The sequence below is a fragment of the Oryx dammah genome, unplaced genomic scaffold (genome assembly GCF_014754425.2).
Source record: "Oryx dammah isolate SB20612 unplaced genomic scaffold, SCBI_Odam_1.1 HiC_scaffold_3, whole genome shotgun sequence".
NCBI classification, from domain to species: Eukaryota; Metazoa; Chordata; class Mammalia; order Artiodactyla; family Bovidae; genus Oryx; species Oryx dammah.
In genome coordinates, this window is record NW_024070187.1 from 16,153,367 (window position 1) to 16,162,513 (window position 9,147).

The following is a 9,147-nucleotide window of genomic DNA, read 5'->3' on the forward strand; positions in this document are numbered from 1 at the left end:
TAAGTTTCCCTTCTCTCCAAAATGGAATCATTTGTTTAAGAGCATACCTCCAGAGAAAGCATGAATTCATTCCTCAAAACAGCCAGCTTGTATCTGCTACTTCCCATGCAGAAAATAGGAGGTGCTGTTCTGATTTTACAGTGTTGTCTTTCACTCTCCCACACATATCTGTCACAAAGCAATAGGGTAGTTTTGTGATAGGAAATTTGAAGAAACAGGTTCGGCAAGTTTTACTGTACCCTCTGTGGTGACTGACACCATAAAGAATCTGCAATGTGGGAGACCCCCATTCGATCCCTGGATCAGGAAGATCCCCTGGAGAAGGGAATGGCAACCCACTCCAGTATTCTTGCCTAGAGAATTACATGGACAGAAGATCCTGGCAGCTATAGTCTATAGGGTCGCAAAGAGTTGGACACAACAGACCAACTAACACTTCACTTTCACCTCGTATGAACACAGAAAAATCATTTTAACCAGTCACTGTTCTAGGCCATTAATACCATAACAAGTTTAATAATTATAGCTATTAATGAATGTTTTTAACAAACTTTGGTGGGAGAGAGGGATCTGAGCCCTGCGTGACTTTCACGATTTTCATTCCCTGACCAAGGACTGAACCTGGGTCCTTGGTAGTGAGAGCTCAGAGTCCCGACCACTGGACCACCAGGGAATTCCACGTTTCTAGCCAACTTTGAGGGTTGTGACCCTTTAATGAAATATTCAATAGGAACATTTATAAAACAATATGATAACAGACGCTCACTTCTACACATGATATGTTAACATATTGTTGGAGCTTTTCTTTTCCCTTTTTCCGTGCTTTGGCAAATACAATGTTCACTGCAGATATCTTTCAGTGACCAGTGGAGAAATGACTATGTCCTCATAGAATTCATGTTCGGTGAAGAAGGTAGCCATTAAAGCAGCATAATTCTCCAAATACCTACCTAATGACTGTTGTATTAAGGCTGGAACTTGAAGGCAGAATGCTCCAAATGCTTTTGACTGGGACAGGTTGGGAACAAGTCAGGCAGCTTCTTAGGTCACATTCATCTCGAAGGTGTCTCGATAAACCATATGTCTTCAATCCCAGAGATCAAACAGTGTGTCAGTCGCTCTTTCCTCCGGTTGTGCTCCAAGAAAGAGCATCATTGGAATGGTCTAAACCACAGAGCGTAGCACCAGATCCCAATCATCTACTGGGTTTCCATTTCATACCACAAAACAGTTATAATTAACCATATTTTTATAAAACGAAACAGATCCTTAAGAATCAAGAAAATGGCATACCTTCGGCTTTTCTGTACTCCTACCACTTTGTTAGAAAATTAAATTTAAAATGCTATATCCGTTCATATTACAAAATTAATTGTTTAAAGAAATTTAAAACCACTTCTGAAATGAAATAATACTTGATAAGATGACCACTTCCTGAAAATGTTTATCCTCAACTTACTCAAAGGGAAAATGTTATTCCAAAGTAGACATGTATAACAAATCTGTCTATTGCTTGATTAAAAACAAAAACTTTTTCCTCTTGTATGATTTTGCTGACAAGTATTTAAATACTCCTGTCTCCAAATAGTTTATTTAAATGACTTGAAATTTAAAGCAATCCACAGTAACCTTTATTTAGTTAATTTAGCTTAGCTAATTAGTCTCTATATTTAGATTTTCCACAAAATACATGGGAAAAGCCCTGACTCATGGATGTGTTATGACCTCCTTCCACTGGTAAAGAGTTATTACATTTGAGCCTTGAATAATTCATCTTTGTAAAAATAAATACATTCTAGATAACAATGTTTAGCATTCCTCTCCTCGAATCTTTTTCTTAGCCTTACATTAAAGAAATGATCCAACAGAGTTCCAAACTTGACTGTCAGTCTCCTCACTTTCTTCCTCCTCTAGATTTTTCAAAACCTTGGGGTTTGAGGAGTTAATAATTGAAAAGATCTCCTCTACTGGTACTTAAGAGTTCTAAATGTATTTTTAGCAAATTTCTGTCTTTTAAGGCTGACCTCTATTTCATATAAATTCATAATGTATCTCACATAGTCCACCTAGATTTTTTTTAAAATAGGAATATGAGAAATAGAAGTAGTATGGGTTCACAAACACTTTTTTTCTGTGTGTTTTTTTCCCTCCCTGGTAACCCTGGCAGAGTCCCCTCTCCCTGTCAGAGATACTCAGCAGAAAGAATTGCTATTAATGAATTTCCTATTACAGAGCCGTCCACGAGCTGGAAGGAACTTTCACTGAGTGTTAATACCCACTGGCCTGCCTCTAGCTGTAGATCAAACAAGATTCTTGTTTTACATCTCTTTTGTTACTTCATATAATAGACACTTCTGCTGAGAAACAGTGATTCAATTCTCAATTAAAAGCTGTGTTTTCCATTTTCAGGGACCCCATGGACTTCCTGGACCAAAGGTAATCCAACAAATCCCTTTGTTTGTTTGATTTCTATTTCATTGTTAATCATGGAGAAGCATGACAGACGCATGCCTGTCCTGTCTTATTTATTTGTCAAGTAATGTTGATAATCTTTAAGCCTTTAAGTATCCAGATGTTTAAATTTCACAAGGAATGACTTACCACAAATTTAAGTGATTAGTTAGTCCTCATTTTGCCTTTTTCCTTGTCACTGTGTCAGTTTCCTAAGTTACTAATCACAATATTATCCTCAAAATCAACATTCCAAAAGGAAAAAAAAAAAAGTGAATCTGATGAGGTTCTGAGACTAGTCCAGATGCTCTTTCTTAGTATGGTGTCTCTAGTTATATATTCAGATGTTATTGGTTGATACTTCTTATTTGTCATATAGCAGTACTGCATCTAAATGCTTTGATTGTCCAGCCTCTTAATTTTGCATTTCCCTGTAAGTCATTAGTGTAGAATGAGGTAGGGCATATCACGTGTGCTATACTGAGAAGAAGATTACGTCACATACATGTATTCTACTAACAAGAGAATACATTGTTTGAACTAACAAGAGAACAACGGAGGATAGCCCTTCCTTGTCAGAATTTGTGCAGTTCAGATTGTGAAGATGGATAAAGATGTGTTCTTTGCCTCCGTGTAGACCCAGAAGACACCTTGGAGGATTAATATGAGACAGACTTCTTCCAGCGAGGGTCTGTGATAAGGACCCATCTTCTGATCTCAGCTTTGTCACTGACAGGCCGTGTGTCACCTTGGGCAGATTATTTGCCCTCTCTAATCCTTCCTTTACTCGAGGAGTTAACTTGCCTCAGAGTGTTGTGATGACTGGATGAGGTGTGATTGTAGAACACTTAGCAGAAGGTCTGTGCAGCTGTTGATAAACACCCACTAAATGTCAGCTGTTGTAGCACTCTTCTGTTTTGATGCTTTGTTCTGAACAGAAAAATTTAGCTAGTCCTCAAGGCTGCTTGGGGGCTTTGCTCATGGCTCCAACAGTAAAGAATCTGCCTGTGATGCAGGAGACCTGGGTTCAATCCCTGGGTCGAGAAGATCCCCTGGAGAAGAGAATGGCAACCCACTCCAGTATTCTTGCCTGGAGAATCCTGTGGACAGAGGAGCCTGGCAGGCTGTAGTCCATAGGGCCACAAAGAGTTGGACATGACTGAAGCGATTTAGCATGCATGCATGCATGCGAGGCTGCTTGAGAGAAGAGTCACGACTCTTGACAGCTCCTCAGTAGTGAGTTGATGCATTTAGTGGAGATGGGTTGGGGGGACACATAAATGCAACGTTGGCACTAAGAGTCGAAAAGCCCACAGGCAGCCCACTCTGTCTTCTGAAGACTTCCTCTGGCCCATCCAGCTTTAGGGGTAGTACAGGGATTGCTCTGACTCCAGAAACCTGAGTTTCCTCTTTGAGGTAAAGCAGATGACTCAGCCAAGAAAGAAAAGTCCATGCCTCTTTATTCTTCTTAGAATACTTTACCTTCTGGTAAGGCCAATGAGTGACAGTGTCTCAGTGGCATGGATTATAGTTTAAGATAAGGGCACTGTTGTAGGGGTCAAAGAGAGAGCTTATCTATCAGCTTTGTGGTCTTAGTACTTATCTAACCTCCTTGGATCTCCCTTCCCACATTGGACTAAATACTATTTCCTTCTCTTGGCCTCTCTTTGGATTTTAAGGTACTGCTAAGGACCAGATCAATTGTAATGACTCAGGCCAAAGCCACCAAGATCATTTTTAATTCTGTGAGTGATTCAGTTACCCCATCACCATTAAATTAATAGATGCCCAAGATCCTTTTGATATCTACAATGTAGTGATTTACTTTGCTTACACTTAACTTCAATTGTTACTTAAATCATAGATTTCAGAGAATTAAAAAGTTGAAAGCCCCACATAGATTACCTGTGCTAGCCTCTTGATTTTATAAATATTAAACTATAGGCTCAGGAGATTTAGGTTGTTTTCCCTAAATTACACTGCTAAGTAAATGAAAGATCTGGGACTAAAATTTAGGTTCAGAGTTGAAATTTGAAATTTTTGCCCCCAAATTGGGAAAGGAGTATGACAAAGCTATATAATACTTAACTTATTTGCAGAGTATATTATGCAAAATGCCAGGCTAGATGAATCACAAGCTGGAATCAAGATTGCCAGGAGAAATATCAAGAACCTCAGATATGCAGATGATACAATTCTAATGGCAGAAAGTGAAGAGGAACTAAAGAGCCTCTTGATGAGGTTTAGAGGAGAGTGAAAAAGCTGACTTGAAACTCAACATTCAGAAAACTAAAATCATGGCATCCGGTCTCATCACTTCATGGCAAAAAGAAGTGGAGAAAGTGGAAGCAGTGACAGATTTTATTTTCTTGGGCTCCAAAATCACCGCAGACAGTGACTACAGCCATGACATTCAAAGACTTTTGCTCCTTGAAAGGAAAACTATGACAAACCTAGACAGTGTATTAAAAAGGAGAGACATCACTTTGCTGACAAAGGTCCAAATAGTCAAAGCTATGGTTTTTTCCAGTAGTCATATACAGATGTGAGTGTTGGACCATAAAGAAGGCTGAACACCAAAGAATTGATGCTTTCAAATTGTGGTGCTGGAGAAGACTCTTGAGTGTCCCTTGTACTGCAAGGAGATCAAACCAGTCAATCTAAAAGGAAATCATCCCTGAATATTCATTGAAAGGACTGATGCTGAAGCTGAAGCACCAATAGTTTGGCCACCTGATGCAAAGAGTTGACTCGCTGGAAAAGACCCTGATGCTGGGAAAGATTGAAGGCAAAAGGAAGAAGGGGTTGACAGAGGATGAGATGGTTGGATGGCATCACCAACTCAACAGACATGAATCTGAGCAAACTCTGGAGGATAGTGAAGGACAGGGAAGCCTGGCATGCTGCAGTCCGTGGGGTCGCATAGAGTCAAACATGACTGAGCAACTGTACAATAAGCTACCTTCTCAATTAATGCTCACTGCTAACAATGCGTGATTCCTCACCAAAGAAATTCATAGCTTACCAAGGCTGCCCTGTCTATTCATCATCTCAAGATCACTTGCTAAATCAAAGTCCACACACATGCAAAGCCATGAATCTCGAGTTTAAATCAGTTAACTGACGTTGATTGCTGAGCCTTGGCTTTAATCTCACATTGACTCTAGCTCTGTGCCAGTCACAGGATCATACTTCACTGGCCATAGCACGTTTGGATTTCCTATACTGGCAGTATTGCAGACTTCCTACCTCAGAACTGCCTAAGTCCACTAGGTCATGCCAATGTGTATATTATTTTGTGACCCCTTTGAAAGTTCAAATATAGAGCACAGTTCCATGGATGAGTCTGGCTCACTGTTCCCTAGAATTTCCTGATGAGGAGAGTCACCTGGGGGACATTAACAATATCGTCCTGTGCTACTGTGGCCTAGGTGGGGTCCTCGACTCTTTACCAAGCACTCCATTGACTTTTATTTTTAGGCAAATGGGGAGAAATACTGCCCAGGTTAATAATCTTGCCACGCAGGCATAATCTCTCCCCTCTCCCACCCCCACCACTCAAGATTGTATAAGGCATTTGAAAACGAAACTATCTTTCTTCCTCAAGTCTTTCAAGATCTTATGATGAAATTAGTATCTATACTTAGAAGGTGAAAAGTGAACAGGTCACATGCTGCTGCTGATGGAAAATAGTGTATTGCATTTTTAGATTTTTAAAAACAGAGTTGAGAATGTATCACTTTTCATGACTTTTATAATGTCACATTACATTAACTTCAAACCTCCTTTATTCTAACATTGGGCAGATGCATGGTTAGTAAAACCCATCAAAGTTCTGTGACCTTCACATTCTCTTCCAGGGTTGGCTATTTGTTGTCTGTCCTATCGATTAATCCACATAGGGACCTGACTTGGCAATATCCATGAATGAGGAGTCACCAAATGGCATTACTTCAAACATCAGCCGCTACATTTATCACATTCCCCTGGACAAAATGCTTAAAGGCTTAAAATATTCGTTTGTAACACTGTCCTGCATATTCCCGTTTTCTATTCCAGCAGAGTGGCTCTTTCCTGCTGAACATCCTTGCACATCCTCTACTCTGACTGTTTTGATTTGCTTGGTCAGAACAATGTAGCATAACACTAATTTCCTTGAACTAAAACTGAAAATATTGGAGCTCAGCCATATACTTTATTGGTCATAAGGAGCACATTTTCTAAGGAGTTTTGCTTCCTAGAAAATTATTTAATTCCAGCTTGTCCATTTTTTGCATTTTAAAAATTAGTTTCGAACTGGTGCAAGACAAATCTAGCCTGACTCTGCTGTTACCTAAAACTGGAATCTGCAACCGTGTCAGAGACTGGCTCTCTTCTCTCACAGTTGAAACACCCATGATAGCAACCAAAATTGGCATTTGCTTTTGCATTTAGGGTGAACCAGGGTTAAATGGTGTTAAAGGATTGAAGGGTGAACCAGGTCAAAAGGGTGACAGAGGACCCCTTGGTCTTCCAGTAAGTAAAGAAAACTTTCCATTTCGGTGCAAATCTCAGACTATTCTTTCTACCCTGAGTAACAACTCTGGTTTACTCGGTGACTATCATACAGTTGAGATTTCTGTAATTAGAAAACATATTGTGTTCAAGCAGAGCTCAGCCCAGTTTTATTTTCTCTGATGTCTGCTCATGTGTCAGAAGAGGACCCCATAACAAACAACACCATGAGTGTTCAATTACATACGTGCCAGCCTTCCTCTTTTACAGCTGACAATTCTTCCCCCATCACCCTCCCCTTTAAAAAAAATGTTATACGGATTGTTTCATAATTTCTCCCAAATGCTTTTATAGTTTAGTGTAAGATCCTCCCTCAGTTTTTATTTTCTCTCCTTCGAGACCAGAAAGCACAGCCCCTCGACAGTGGCAGATATGCAGTTGGCCATTGTTGAAGGCTTGACTTCAGTGCCGTGGCTCCTTGCATTAATCAGTCATATCGTGGTCTAAATGTGGTGTGTTGTTTGTGTTGGAAATGCCCTCTTATGAGGTTCTTGTGGCAATTATGAATAGTATGGAAGAAGTATTTTGCAGTTATTTAGAGATTTTTATTTTGAATGAAAAGATTGCATCTTTCATGCTCTTTAATGCTAGTCTTCTTTCTGCAATAACTAAAAAGATATTGTTAAATGATCATTAAATATGAGGGTTTTTTGTTTTGGGCCACACTGTGTGGCATACAGGATCTTAGTTCCCTGACCAGGGATTGAACTGTGCCCTCTGCAGCAGACACACAAGAGTCCTAATCGCTGAACTGCCAGGGAATTCCTAAATGTGAGCTTTAGTTTCAAGGTTTTTTTTTTTAGTTTCAAGCTTTTTAATATTCTTTCTATTCAGTGAATGCAGATAAAAGTCAGTAGAGAACATTATAGATTACATTATTAAAATATGACAGAAAAAGGTAGTAGAAAATATTTCATATACATATTTTATGCATAAAAAATTGGTGACTACTTATTTTACTTTTTTCACAGGTACTGTATTATAAGTACTAAAGTATTCCTCTTGATAGCCAATGCCTTACATAATTTCAGGCATATGGTAGATGCTTAATATGCATTCATTTATTGAATGAATGATGTAAGTCTTACATTAGAATATAGGTTAAATCACACCAATTAAATCATGCCACAAGTGTGAAATCCAAAACCTCTATAATGACTGTGAGTCAGGAATTCACATTCCAGGTAAATATTAATATAATATTATTTCTGCAAAAATTTTATCATCCCCCTACTTATTTTTAAATGCTATAATAGTAGTGGCTCTGAAGAAAGTATCAAATAAGCAAAGTAAAAATTTGGATTTCTATTTTACTTAAACCCTCAATCTTATTTCTTTGAAGTTTGCCCTAATTTCAAATCTAGGATGGTCGACCATTTTTATGCAATATTTAGCCAAAAGCTCTACATCGTCTAGCTCTAAACAAACAATAACACACACATTTTTTAAAATTTTAATCATTTCTAGCTAAATTAAATTTTGCGGTTATAATCCGATTCACAATAGGATTGTACAGAAGGAATTGTAAAATAAAAAAGCTAAAAGTACCCCAAATGTATGATGTAGCATCGTGGGTAGAGTTTGCAGCTGGAATAGATTGTTTTTCTTCCATTTTGTATTATTAACTACATCTGAAGCATAAAATGGGGAAATAGTTCTGCAACCTTGCCAAAAGAATTTATAGAACTAGTGCATTGTCTTTCTTGAATACTCCTTGATCAAATCAACATTTTCAAGGACTATAAATAAACATTTGAGTTTTGAGATACAAAAGCCATATTAAAAAAGTAATTGTGCTTACTCTTGAAACAAGCATTGAAAATGTCATCTTTTGGTCACACGTTATACATAGCCTAGAGATGAAGAAAAGAAAAGCATGCATTGCCTGAACACAGCGTTAGATTTTTAAAGCATTTCCCACTCAGACTCTGATGCTTGATTATTTGTAGTGAGCTGAGGAACAATGTTTGGGGCAGTTATTTTTTTGTCTGGACTCATGACATTTTTCTGCATTTTTTCCATTCCTAGAAGTCCCTCTAGTGGTGACTAATGTGAACACAGTAAGAACAACGCAGAAACAATTATTGTTGGTGTAAAATCCAAAGTCACCCTGACATGTTAAAATTCTGCATTTGTTTTTCA